Consider the following 14,054-nt stretch of genomic DNA (forward strand, 5'->3'; position numbering starts at 1 on the left):
GACCAGTTGTTAGTATTTTTATTCCTCTGCTTAGGTAAGGGTGATCTGCTCTATCTAATAACATTCAGAAGACTGAAGCAGGAAACAAGTGCATTGTCAGAAGATACCCTAGCTCCAGTCTTTCTGATCTGTCACTACTGGAATTTTATAGACAGTAACAGCCTCAAGATTAAAAAAGATCCAGTTGCTACACACTCTGGAAAATTAAAAAAAAAAAGTGGGTATGTTTGTTTGTTTTAAGCATTCATATTGACTTATATTTTTCATTATGAAGTCTTTTATATCATTTAAGATCATTGAACTATTTAATCTGTTAATGAAAACTTTGACATTTCTGAAAAACTGAAAGGGAAGTAGCACAGAATCTAGCAGGCAATAATACACAGAAAGACAGAAATATACAAAAAACTAGAGGAACAGTTGTTGGTTGGTTCTATAGTAGATGGAAGTGAACAACCACTGAGTTGTATCAGCTGTCACTGCATGTTGAAAAGCTAGACTGTATAAAGTGGTGTGCAGTTAATAAACTGGTTTACCAGTCTAAGAATTCTGGAAAATGAGCAGAATATAATCTAAAAGAGTTATTTTAAAGTAGTTTCCATTCTTGGTGATATATTTTATTTATCATTGCAACTAATGTGAAAGCTTCTGACCAGCAAACACATTTTCAGTCATTGTCAAATAATTATCAAGCTACTAGTTATTTTTGCTTAACATTTCAAGAATTAAAAAAAGAAAACCCACATTTCCTCCTTTCCTCCTTTCCTCCTTTCCTCCTTTCCTCCTTTCCTCCTTTCCTCCTTTCCTCCTTTCCTCCTTTCCTCCTTTCCTCCTTTCCTCCTTTCCTCCTTTCCTCCTTTCCTCCTTTCCTCCTTTCCTCCTTTCCTCCTTTCCTCCTTTCCTCCTTTCCTCTTTTCCTTCTTCTCAGTATTGATCATTTTGACAGACTTTGTCCTCAAATTTGCTCTGACTAATATTCGGTTCTATATGACTATGACTAATTCTTCAGTTCTAATATACAGTTCTTTGACTATATTCAGGTAATAATACTACTACCTTGTAAAGAGAGTTGGTTGATTCATATAACACTATATTCCTGGGCTATCCAGACATTGGATGTTGCTTAACTCATAATCTCAAAATAACCTTTTTGAGTTAGGAGCACTGAAATTGCTATAAGGATAAATTTCCTGGCATGGAATTCTGTTGTGTTAACTATGAAAAAGAAAAAAAGATAAAAGATGTTAAGTACTGTTGAAACTTTCTCATTTGTCAATAGGAAATTGTAATATACTTGTTGCACTGTGTTGAAATGTGTTCATTGTATAAATATTTTGTTTTAAATCAGTTGAATTATAATATTAGTAATGTTTTTGAAATGATTAATTCCATCAACCAGAGAAGAACACTTGGTCTGTTACACTTTAGAGACTATGTAAGACTTTGTTTATATTTTATTTCTCCATTTGTATCTGGAGGGGTGCTGAAATTTTACAAATTTTAAATGGCATATACTATCGAAGAGTTTGAGACTCTGCTAGCGCTGTTTTTAGAGGACTACTTTACCAGGAGAAAGATGAGATCAAAAGATGTCACTAGATGTCTGTGTTTCCTTGTGCGGTGTGCTGGTCACATCTTAAGACTTCATTCTGTTAATGAAAAGGGATAAATTATGCAATGCTTTATAACTATGCAATCAAAAAAATATTGTCATGTAGGAAAAGTATAAACAAGGAATATTGAGACAGGTAGTTAAACATGAATTACTGCTGTAAAGCAATTAAGATCAGTGGAAATTACTTTCATGTCTTAACATTGCTGCTGTAATGAGGGATAATTATGATACAAAAATTGAAATCGGAGCTGCAGTGATTGAAAACTTCTATGACAGATGCTGGCAATTTGAGTTGTTTCAGTTTGCTATTAGACTTCTGGTAATTAACCGAACACACTTGACAAGACATCATTAAGTATTACAAAAAAGCCTGTCACCATCATATTAAAGAATACGTTCTGTAATGCTGAAAGCTACGTTACTTTTTAGGAAATGGAAAATCTTCCGTCTGATTTTAGTGCCTGTCCTGCTGCTCCCTTTTTAACCTGTACATAGTCTCTCCTTTCAGGTACTGGAAACTGAAAGAATCTATAGAGTTTTTGAAACAAGAAGTGTGAAACAAGTCCTTCTCCTGCTCAAGCTCCTGACTATGCAACATGATGTAAGTTGTTTAACCATTTTATTTCTGAATTTTCCTTTGTAGATGATGAAAATTTGCTATTTTCTGGATTTTTAGGAATACTTAGTTTTGGTTACATTCCCTGCCCATGTGGTGAATATTTTGTTTTAAAATTGAAGTTAGTTTAGTACAGAAAAGCTGTTTTGAAAAAATTATAAAATGAAACCTTACTGCATTAAGCTTGGACCAGATGATCCTTCTGGTCCCTTCCAACCTGGTATTCTGTGATTACTTTCAAACTAAAACTCTTAATTATATTTGTAATGCTTTCACAAATAATTTCAACTGACTAAGCCTGATGTATGTGAGACTGCTTATTGTTACTTAATGGTTTTACAAAGTTTTGAGCATTATTTATATATATATATATATATATATATATCTGTTTAACAAGTAAATGTTATTGGCTGCTGTTTTATCATCTTGTTATGTGCTCGATTGTGGCTTACATCATTCATTTTTTGGAGCTGTTGAATTATGATTTCAGTGTTTAAGTCCCAGTATCTGGGAAGCATTCTATTCACTAGTGGATTTAACAAAACAAGTAATCTCATGAAACAAGTTCTGAGATATAAAACATGGAGAATATAGGGAAATATCAAATAGAGAGTTCTTAGGAGAAAAGAAACACTTAATTCTCTGTGTGAATTGGAAAAGTCTGACAAGTTTCAGTCCAGTGTCCATATTAATGCAGTGTTTAGAAAAGAGTCTGCCTTGCAAGTAGAATATCAACATCTTTCAATTGATCTATTTTACAATCTGATTAATGTACATTCATAACAGCTTAGGGAAATAAATAGAATTTTCAGAGGAATTTCTTGGCGAGCTAGGGTGGTATAGCACATTCTGCCTTAAAGAGGGCATAAATACATTGTTTAAAGACTAGAAGAGGGGGATGGATTGGGAATCCTGAGTAGCTCGTATTTAAACAGGTGTTCAGAGCTCTTGCGTCCTTCAGTTAGCTGGCAAGATACGTTTTACCACCTGTCATGGTTTAACTGTAGCTGGCAAATAAGCATTATGCAGCTACTCACTCAGTGCCTTCTCACTGACTCCGATGGGATGGGGCAGAGAATCAGAAGAGTGAAAGTGAGAAAACTCATGGATTGAGGTAAAAACAGTTTAACAGGTAAAGCAAAAGCCACACACATGGCCAAAGCAAAACAAGGAATTCATTCACTACTTCCCATCAACAGGCAGGTGTTCAACCATCTCCAGGAAAGGCGGGCTACATCACACATTATGATTAGTTGGGAAGACAAAGGCCATCACTCCAAATGTTCTCCCCTTCCTTCTTCTTTCCCAGCTTATATACTGAGTGTGATGTCATGTGGTATGCGATATGCCTTTGGTCAGTTGGGATCAACTGTCCCCTCCTAACTTCTTGTGCAGCGCCAACCTACGCACTGGTGGGGTGGTGTGAGGAGCAGAAATGGCCTTAATTCTGTGTAAGCGCTGCTCAGCAACAACTAAAATATCAGTGTGTTATCAACGTTCTTCTCATAATAAATCCAAGACACAGCACTATACCAGCTATTAGGAATAAAATTAACTCAGTCTCAGCTGCACCAAGACGCTAGGAAAGCCATTCACTGTAATAAAATAGCAGTTGTGATCAGCATCTTATGTTATTTGTAAATTGATTTTTAGCATTGTTTTACATACATTAAACATAGTATAAATGTATTTTAACAAAACTTATATCTTCATTCTTAAGTTAATATTATTGTAAGAACTTAGGGATTCAGGGTTCTTCTGGAGTGGGCGTAAACATGAACTACCATGTAAGAACTGTGTTAAACATAAACTAACCCTGAGTATGCTTGTGTTCTTTTCCGTTAATTACTGTCTTTTTCTCCTTTTTATTCCTACTTCTGTTGCAGAAAGCCTTATATCCACTCAACTTTGCTTTTGCTTTTATCTTGCCCGATATGTGCCAGCCTCCAAAACGAGTGAATTTGAAGCCTTTGCTATTCACTAGTCACTCTTTTTAAATAATTTAAAATTTTTATTCAGCACATTAGTAATTATTCTTTTTTAAAGTATTTGTAGTTATTATTTGCTGTGATTTTCAGCTGATTTTTAAAGGTAGTTATTAAAATTAATTTTCTTTCCTAAGTATAGATTTTTTTGCCTATTATGGATGTAAAATACATTATGCAAATGAAACCATGTTTGCAGTTGTCATCTGTTTCAGAATTTCTAATTATTAACTCTGGGGCTTTCCTATAGCTATTCTTTGTCTAGTAATGTTAGATGTCTTTCTAAATGTAGTTGTATTTCATATAAAAGTCTCACTCCTAGATGAGACTAATGCTTCTGTGTCATTAAGGCTTGGAATGGCTAATTAATGATTCGATTGTGTATTAACATTACTTTTAAATGTGTAAAATATTTTTTTAAGTGATTTCACAGCATTGATAATGCAAGATGCTCATAGTCTTTACAGACAGAATAGTCTTCTTAGCAATACTTTAAATAGCTTTTTCAGAACTGAAATGAGTAGATAATTATCAATACTTTTGCATAGGCAATATTTTATTAAAAATAAGTTTTCACAAGTTTACGGAAAATTTGGGGGTTTAGACTTTTTCTAACTTATGAAACATGAGGATACTAACGCACAGACGGTATTCACCAAAATGCTTTTACTTTAACTGTGGTTATTTAACCAGGCCTACCATATCTCGCGTGTCACTGTCCTATATTACTATCTTAGAAAATTGATACTGTCTCTCTTACCTCATTCCTGCAATGGTCTCAGGTTTTTATTTTATTAGTTATTTGATATGTCATCCATAGGAAAATAAGTCCGATTATACATTCTACATTTACTTCTGAAAGTGATAAAATTCGTAGTTTCTCTGACTTCCCAGGGCTAAATTGACAAATATGGGCAGACAGATGGAGAACACTTTCTATTTTGTATTGGGTGTTTAAAAAGCCAAACAAAACACACCTTAAAATCTCCCAAATCCCACAATAACTTTCTTTGCATTTTCAGCTCTACAGTTCTTGAAGACAGGAGGTCACTGTCATAGGAGGCTGTGTTTGTAGTTGTACTAACCTGATCCTTTCTGTCGTGTCAGCTTGTATACTTGAGATATTTGAAAGGAAAAATGGAAAAATTTAACTATATTCAGTAAGAAAACAATTTCATTAGTGAAGTGATGTATTCTTGGTGACCTGTGTTGCTAAGAAACAAACTGCTATGTTCTCAATTGATTAAATCCTTCTCGGTGTTTTTGCAACAAGGTACATAGCAATGCCTTATTCAGGCTTGGGCATCTCAAATCCAGTAACCATGACGTCAAGCTATTATCTGCTTCTTTACTTCAGTCTTGCTCCATCTGAACTAAAATCACTGAGACATGTCTCTGTGAACATCTAGTGTGAAGTTTCAGTTCAACAAGGGACAAAACAAAACTCTTCCTGTTTCTCCAGACTTATCTGCCTCTCCTGTTTTCTTGCCCTGATCCTGGAAATGCATCTGTCACATCATACTGGAGCCTGGATGCCATCTTCAGCCCATTATTTTTCCACAGTCATTAGTCCTGAATTTACCCAGTGCAAATTGGGTTAAAACACATGTGAGCACACAGTGCATTTCTCTCAAATGAGCCAGTGCACACAAGAAAAGGTTTTTATACCTTTTGGTTTTATATTAAATTAGTTGAAATGTGGTCAGACAAAAAATCTGCCACTAGAAAGTTACCCTGTCAGCATTGTTTGAACAAATTTAAACCAATAAAGTAGTTCTACAGAGGATCTATTCTATGCATTGTAGTACTGCATACCTTTGATACAGTACAAGCAACTATCTGGCAGGACTCACTGTATAATTTAATTTTGCCTATGCTTGCTGAAGTGTATTTCTAAAGTAGAACCTTCCTTATTCAGCTAAAGAACTGATAGATTTGTTTCCTTGTTTCACAATTTATCTTAATTATCGTTAAATTATTTTTCTGAAGTTTGAAAAATGTAGTCTTATTCCGTGTGTATTTATCTAATATCAGAGTGTAGTTTACCACTGTCTCATTTCTATGCGGACCTTTAAACTTGTTCCTAAAGCTTTCTTTTTGGACTCTCAATGCTCCCTCGCTTTCTATGCCACCCCTTATTGCCCAGTTGTTAAATTTTTAAATGGTAAGTTTTTGCTTTCTCTCATATACTTTCCCACTTGATATGAATTTGTGTGAACAGTCAGTAATCTCCTTATATCACATGGCTTCTTACTATCACTTTTGCTCTGCTGGCTGCACAAAGTTCATTATGATCTGATCAAGGTTTTGCTGAGATTACAGCCTGTAATACTGATCACTGTATTCATTGTTTCCTTCTTCCTCACCTGTCTGTATCAATTTCTAGTCTTTCATAGTAGTTTTGCTCTTGATTTTGCAAAACTTGAATTTTAATCCAAATATGTAAATCTAACCATTTGGAGCAACTCACATACCCAGAGAGGATCCAAAATGTATCAAGTCAACTGAAACTGATGGAACATTATAAACTACAGCCTGCAACATCTTGTGCTTATCAGTTAGTGCTGTATGACTGTGTACTCATCGGGCATTAACCATTATCTTTCCACCTTTCCATGTAGTTCTTAATTTTATATGTTTCATATATTATTCCCAACTGTAGATTTTCAGGTAGTACAAATAGCTTTATAGATGAGCTGTCACAGTCTCAGCTACTTTTTGCTGACCCTCACTTCATACATGTTCTGAAATATTTTTAGGACAAATATAAAAGGCCTATTAATTTACAGTAGCAGTAATCCTCCTCCTCCTCAGAAAAATAAATATATATATATATATTCCTGTGAAATCGTCGCATTCCAGGCTAATTTGGAATTCTTAACTTGCTTTGCTGGAGATGATTCAACTGATCAAGCATGACTTAGGGCACTGATTTGCACATAGACTTATGAAATAATGGAGGATTTCTGGCTTGCACAAATAATGTGTTTCTAAGTTTAAATTTTTGGTTTTTTCTCAGTTTGCAGTTCTATCAGACCAATTCTTTTGGGGATTTCTGGTTGCAACTAAACACTGTAGGCAACTATTGTTATTGTTTCCTATGCTTGAAAGAGGCTAGTTTTCATATTAGCTCTAAATTCAGTAGAAGTTATTTGGTCCTGCTGTTTACACTGATAAGAGCATGGTCCCCTCATGAACAGGAACATAGACAAAGCTGCCACATTTAATGCTTTCTTTGCCTTAGTCTTCAATACCAAAAATGGGCTTGGGGTCCCCAGAGCACTGGGCTAGAGAACCATGGCTGTGAGAATGCCAAATTCCATGCCTTAACTGCTCTCCTGACTTTGCCTACCTTCAGCTTTAACTTGAGGACCTAATAATACTACTTTAAAATGTTTGTGTACTACCCAGCATCCACTTTCCATGGGATGATCAAGATGGTTTTCAGCAGTTATGTACATATACATTTAGCAGTTTCAACACCTCTGTGAAATTTACAGGAAGTACTTAAATCTGGATGAATTACAGTCATGGGTAAGAGCTCCAGGAATATTTTGAAGCACAAGTTAGGCAAGCTTACTGTGTCATGTAACCCATAAATACACTGTGAGCATTTATAAATTGGATAACCTCTCTCTAATTCAGTGATAATAAAACAACAGAAAGGAACTTCTCTGGGTCACTTTTGCTAATGCATTAGCTATTTCAGCAGAGAAAGACGATAAATGATTTTAATAAAAAATCATTATAGCAATACTGTTATATGCCCAATCTCTGATTAGCATCAAGAGGATAGGCAGTTGACTACATTGGTTAAGATGTGAGGTGAGGCTTAAAAATATGATTCTCAACTTCAAAACTAGTTCACTGAGTATAATGAATGCCAGGCACTTTTTGAACAAACATTTCAAAAAGTGTAAAAAAAAAAAAAAGAAAGTCTCCCTGTTTGTGATGTCATTCATCATATTTCAACTTTCCATATTATTACTGCATTTTTTGTATGTTTCCTAATTCCATTTGTCTTCTTACATCACAAACTGATGTTGATTGTTACTTGTGTATCACCTTGAATAAAAAGTACCCTTAGGCTGCATGCTCACCAAGACAAGAATTGTCATATCATCGGAGTTTTATAAGTGCCTATGCCGTATAGGAAATGTGTTTGTAAGTAAGTAATAGAAAAGGGCTTAATATTAACAGAAGAAATAGAATGTATCAGATTTTATTTTTAGCCTACAATGACTTGTAGAAAACTGCGCTGAATAATAGATTTTCATCTGGGCCATACCCTAAACCTGGACATCACATGTGGCTCTGGATGCTGTGGCAACTGCAGCTGTGTTGTCAAGGAAACAGCCTTGTGCTCAATAGGCAAAACCAATGAGGATTAAGCAAGGCTATACTATAGCTAAGCCTCTGTGACCTTATCAAGGATCAACAAGATCTGTCTGTTCTTCACTGTGCAGGTGTCCCTCGGGAGTGACGGAGATATGCACAGGCAAAAACATACATGCAATATACCTGATGTAAATGTCAGACCTGGATTACTCTAACAAGTGAATGCATTTCCCAGTTAGATGGATTAAAAGGCTCCGTTTGTGTAAGTAAAATGTTTATATAAAATAAAATCAAATAATAGAAAAGAAAGTAATGTGACATTTTTCTGTAAGCTATGAAATGAGGAAGAGGTAATTGAACTATAATGAACTCTGGAAGTCTTTTTGATCTTTGTTGTAGCTTTGTAATCTGGCTAAAATTCACACACAAGTATGCCACTATATAAAATATGTTACTTTCCCAGTGGTAAGAAACAAAGTTTATAGAACCCTGAGATGCAGAATAGTTGTCAATAGTTTCAAGCACAGTTTTCTTGTTTGGTAAAAAGAATTAATGTGTGTGTCACTGAAGTAAACTCACACTGCAACATACCATACACATGTTATTTCATCCTGTTTTTTTTGTGTCTAAAAGAATAAAAATCCAAATGGAACTGAGATAAATAACTGCAAGAGCAAAACACCTAATTGATTTTTGCTGGGTGAGGAAAGAAGTTGAAAAAGGTGTTTACATTACTGTCAGGAGTTGATTGTTTTCTGTTTAAACTTTAAAATATTTTTCCTTTTTGTTTCTGAAGCAAAATAAAATGTTACACTTTAGTTGAAGCTTCATAAGTAATAAAGAATGAGCAAGTAAATTTGATGTGCTTTGGCAGAATCTCTGGAGTTTATTGTGCCTTGTTTTTTTTTAAATTGTCACATAACATCAAAGGTGACTAAATGTCTTTCTTAATTAGCCCTACATTTTAATCTGCATGTATTAACCATTGTATTTTTCTTGTTTCAGTATCTCTTGTGGTGTAAAATGCTCATTAAAAAAAAAAAAAAAAAAGTCAGTGTTAGTTTATCTGCAGATAATGCCAGATGAACCTTTTCCAATAGTGATACTGTCCCGTGTCTTGTGCAGAGAAGAGAGGAACTGGAGCAAACTGTAAAATGAGACACATCTGATTATCATAATGATTTTGTTTCTAACGTTATCTTGTGATTTATTTTCTTTCTTGGTGCTTTTGTGGTGGTTGTGGTTTTGGGTTTTGTTGTTGTGTGGTTTGTTTTTTTGTTTTGTTTTGGGTTTTTTTTATGTTTGGTGGTTTTTTGTTTGTTTTCGGGTTTTTTTGTTGTTTTTTCTCTGCAGAAGTTAATCTAAACTTGCCAAAGCAAATGGACTTTGTCAGATTTTGATCATTCTTTGCTGGCATCCCACTCCTTTTTAGGGTGCTTCTGCATTTCTTTATTTTTTATATCTGATTATTTAAAATACCTGATTTTTTTTTCTTCAGAATTACTGTTTTTACCATTTCATCTAAGTTACTGAAAAATTCTGTGTATAAGATTTTTCCTGTTAAAGAGACTTCAGAAATTTTTGCAGCATTTTTAAGGCCATTTCAGGAAATCTGAAACTGACCTGATCTCATTGCTTCATTTCTGAGACTTGCCAGTTTCCTGAGAATATTTTCTATCATAACATCAGGGGAAGAAATGAAGCAAAGAGGACGGGGAAGATGCAGCCACTTCTGTGAGCTAAATATGATGTCAGTCATCTTAAGCATGTAAAATGTGCAACAGAAATCTTATAGAAGACAGTATATGCGGTGCTTTAAATATTTGATACTTAAGTATTTAAGAGCATAATCAAAGTTGTTAGAATACATGCAGCAGTTAGCTTAAAAACCCGTGACTTTAGTCCCTGGAGAAAAGTCCACTGTGACCCAAAGATGCTTAGAGAAACAGGCTATTCATATTCAACACAGTAGGATTAGGAACCGTGTTGTGCCTCCCTACAAGTTTCCCATTCCCATTCTTTCTTTCCTTGTCCATTTTTACTTTCACTTTTCAGGTGGTTTTATACTACTGTCATATTTAGTCCCTTTAGTCTCACATATCATTTCATCTTCTCATGCTTCTGTTTATTCCTTGTGTGTCTAATAGTTATTTTGAAGTTCAAGTACAGAGCTGGATACTTTTCCTAATTTATTGTCAGTGTGTTGAACCTTTTCTCCCTGCTTGCCTTTTTTCCTGATTTTATACAAATACATCTGTCTTTATTCTCTATTGGCCTATCTTCTATCTATAGCTTTATGGTCATTTTTCTTTGCCTTTGAATAACTAAAATCTGTGGTTTTATTAAATAGTTTGGAGTCTATAAGGAGTTTGGTTTGAATTAAATTTAATATTTAATCTAGACCTCACTAATATGAATGACCTTGGCCAGCTATCACTACTTTAGCGAGCAACAGGTAGAACCCAACTTTTTTTTGTTTTTAACCCAAACAACTGTTTTAACAGCATGCCAGTAAATTACTGCAAGTTATCTACTACCCTACCAATTTCTGGGATAATCTGCAAGCCTGAACAACAGGCAGAGCAGCAGCAGTCTCTTCAGTTGGGTTATTTGTGGACAAATAGGCAGATCATACTCTACCTGCTCATAGAGCGAGTTAGATGCATCCAGGATATGTCATCCCTCCTGTGCATGTGCTGTGCAACTGATCTGTACGTGCATACCAAGTCTAAGGCATTTCAGATGCTGTGGATTTACAGCAGACCACCTGTGCATGTCACAAACCTGTGTGTCCCGGTGTTCCAACTTGAGCAGCAAATCTCTTAGAAGACAGGTGAAATGCTGGTAAATATGATTTTCTCATTCCATTTTAAATCACTGGTGTAACATCTATTCTAAATGTTTTGTACCAAAGAGTTTTAATGTATTTTATCAAATTCAGACATGAATTCAAGAGTAGTCATATTCCTGTGAAATCAGATTAATTATGTAGTACCAGTTTGAGGGAATCCAGAACTAGACCTACAGCACTCCACTTACGTCTAATTTTTCTTCATCTTTCATCTTATGTTACTATTCACAGTGCCGTAAGCTGGAAGAACAGTTTTTCCAAATCAAAAGGTTCATATTTGGTATATGTTTAACATTGACAACGAAACCCCAGAAAAAAAGTTAGACTGGGGAAGACCTGAAGTATTTAGGTTACTGTTGTCAAAAGGCTGAACAAAGAACTGTAGTTTAAATGTAAACAAATGAAAGTGTAAAGCGCCAAGTCAAATGTATTTAGTCTTATGTTCTTCTCAAATACTTTGCATGTGAATTATATCACCTTAAATTATGGTACATTAATTGCATTGTTGTTATGAGATTATGTGTTTATTGGAATAAATTATATTGTATTATTTTTTCACTCTATTGTAATTTTTCAATTTGGTGCACCACACATATATAGAAATCTGTAGGTTGGATGCTCTTTTTTTTCTCCCTAATTTACTTTTGAACATCTGATTTACACACTTAAGTTTCTCATGAGGGTAACTTAGTAGCCATAAATCACTTTCTGAACAGGTTTTGATGAGTGAAACATTCAAACTTGAACACACTTGTTAAAGTTACAAAATCCAGATATTTTTTGTGGGTATATTAACAGATATGTGCGGTTAAAAAAGAAATATATATATATATACATACACACACAGAGCAATATACTGTCACCCATCATTTTTAAGTCAGACTGTCAGCCACAGTAGCTATCTGTGAACGAGACAACTAAAGACAGTTGTAATATGTATATTTGTATCACTGCAGTAATAGGTAGTCCTAACAGAAATTGAAGGTGCTACTCTAACAACTAGCTAAAGTATCTCATGCTTTTGCAACCTGATTGCCCTGTTTTCCTGAAACTAACTGATATTTGTTATATAGAAAGTTATGCAAAATGTTTACATCAATATTTTTGTATTCCTCTGCATCCTTTGCTGCATGTTTTGTTGTTTGCTCCTTTGGTATTTATATTATGTGTCTTTTTTCTCAAACAAATAGATGTCCAGCAGTAGGCTTTAAGATCTATAGATACTTTAAAAAATCAGTTCACTGTGTGTTTTATGCATTAGTATGTATGGTTTACATACTGATTTTCAATTTACAACACAGTTTAAAGTTAGATGGAGAACCGACCCAAAACTTCAATTGTAAGACTGTTATCATTATATTTGAATCCATATGCTCCCTAAACTCAAATTGTTTTGCAGCAGCAGTAGTTAATCAGATTTAAGGTAATTTTACTGAGGTTTATTGTGATCCAACAAGTAATGTACAATCCAGGCTGTGCCTGAGAGTGCTCCCCTATGGCTCACTGCATCTTCAGGAGGTAGCAAATGGCTTTCAAGTAGTGAGTAGCAGCTGAGTGCCTTCTCCTGTGCCTGTGTATATTTTCAGGGAGCAAGAAGGCTGCTGCAGAGGTACAGAACTGTGAAGCTGTATCTCTGCACTGGAGGAAGAGTGGCTCTCACAGCTGTCTTCTGTCTGTATAACAAGGAAGGTGTTTCATTTCAGAATCAAGGTAGTTTGGCTTAATAACTTGCTCTGTAATACTTGCCAGCAACGCACAACTTCCAACCTCATCATTTCAGCATTAAGAATTCACCTTAAGAAAGGAGGTCCTCAAAGAAGCTTCAGTCCCTGTTGTGTTTTTTGATCTCTTGACAAGTATTGTGCACTTTTCCAGATTATTTATGAAACAATGCAAAACATGCATGTTTTTCATTACTACTTTTATTTAAAGCATGAGGTGTTTCAGTTTAAAGTTTTATAAGTGATAGAGCCCAATTTAGAAAATTATTACTAGAAGAATTTAGAAAACAGTTTCAACTGATTTGATAACAAATGATGTCTCAATTTCCAGTCTGCAGTCTTAGTCAAAACAGAGTAAATACTAGTGATAATTCCACTGAGAGGTATAATATTCTTCTGGAAGTAATAACATTCGTCCTGTTAACAGACCTTCAGATTGGCTGGGAAAAACACAGAGAGGATCACTGGATTACCAGTTCTGTTTTTTAAGGGTATTAACAGACTCACATACAAGAAGATGATTATTTCAGTGCTTCTTGGTTAGGATTTGTACTGAGGCATATGGTTGCTAACACAAAGCTGTTTCACTTCCTTAAGAGATCTGAGTCCTTTCAGACACAAGAACTTCTAAATGGCTGTACTGGATCAAAGCTATTGTTCATTTGTCTGGTTCTGTCATCCAGTGGTACCTTTAATCAGATGGCTGATATGTTCTTGAGTTTTTGGTAATGTGGATTTCCTGGACTGCAGCTTCCATTTTAAGCAATGTTCAATTCTTTATCCTATGCTACTGGGTCTTTTTTATAGGTCTCACACTGTTTAGGAGGGTTTAATATTCCCCTTGAAGTTTTTCCAGGAATTTTCAACTTGCTTATCTTTTAAATCTGCTAAAAACATAGTTATGTGCAAGCTTCAGCAGGAAAAAAAA

General features: G+C 34.8%; 1 protein-coding gene across 11 annotated transcripts in view; it reads left to right on the forward strand.

The window, feature by feature from the left end:
* Nucleotides 1-14,054, forward strand: part of PRLR (prolactin receptor) — a 153,048-nt gene that overhangs the window by 16,818 nt on the left and 122,176 nt on the right. For all 11 annotated transcript variants that reach the window (XM_071802265.1, XM_071802269.1, XM_071802266.1 and 8 more), the window contains 2 exons: nucleotides 2,124-2,216; nucleotides 8,683-8,816. The gene's annotated coding sequence lies outside the window, so the exon portion shown is untranslated. The remainder of the gene's footprint in view (nucleotides 1-2,123; nucleotides 2,217-8,682; nucleotides 8,817-14,054) is intronic.

This window comes from Patagioenas fasciata, chromosome Z, assembly GCF_037038585.1.
Source record: "Patagioenas fasciata isolate bPatFas1 chromosome Z, bPatFas1.hap1, whole genome shotgun sequence".
Taxonomy (NCBI): domain Eukaryota; kingdom Metazoa; phylum Chordata; class Aves; order Columbiformes; family Columbidae; genus Patagioenas; species Patagioenas fasciata.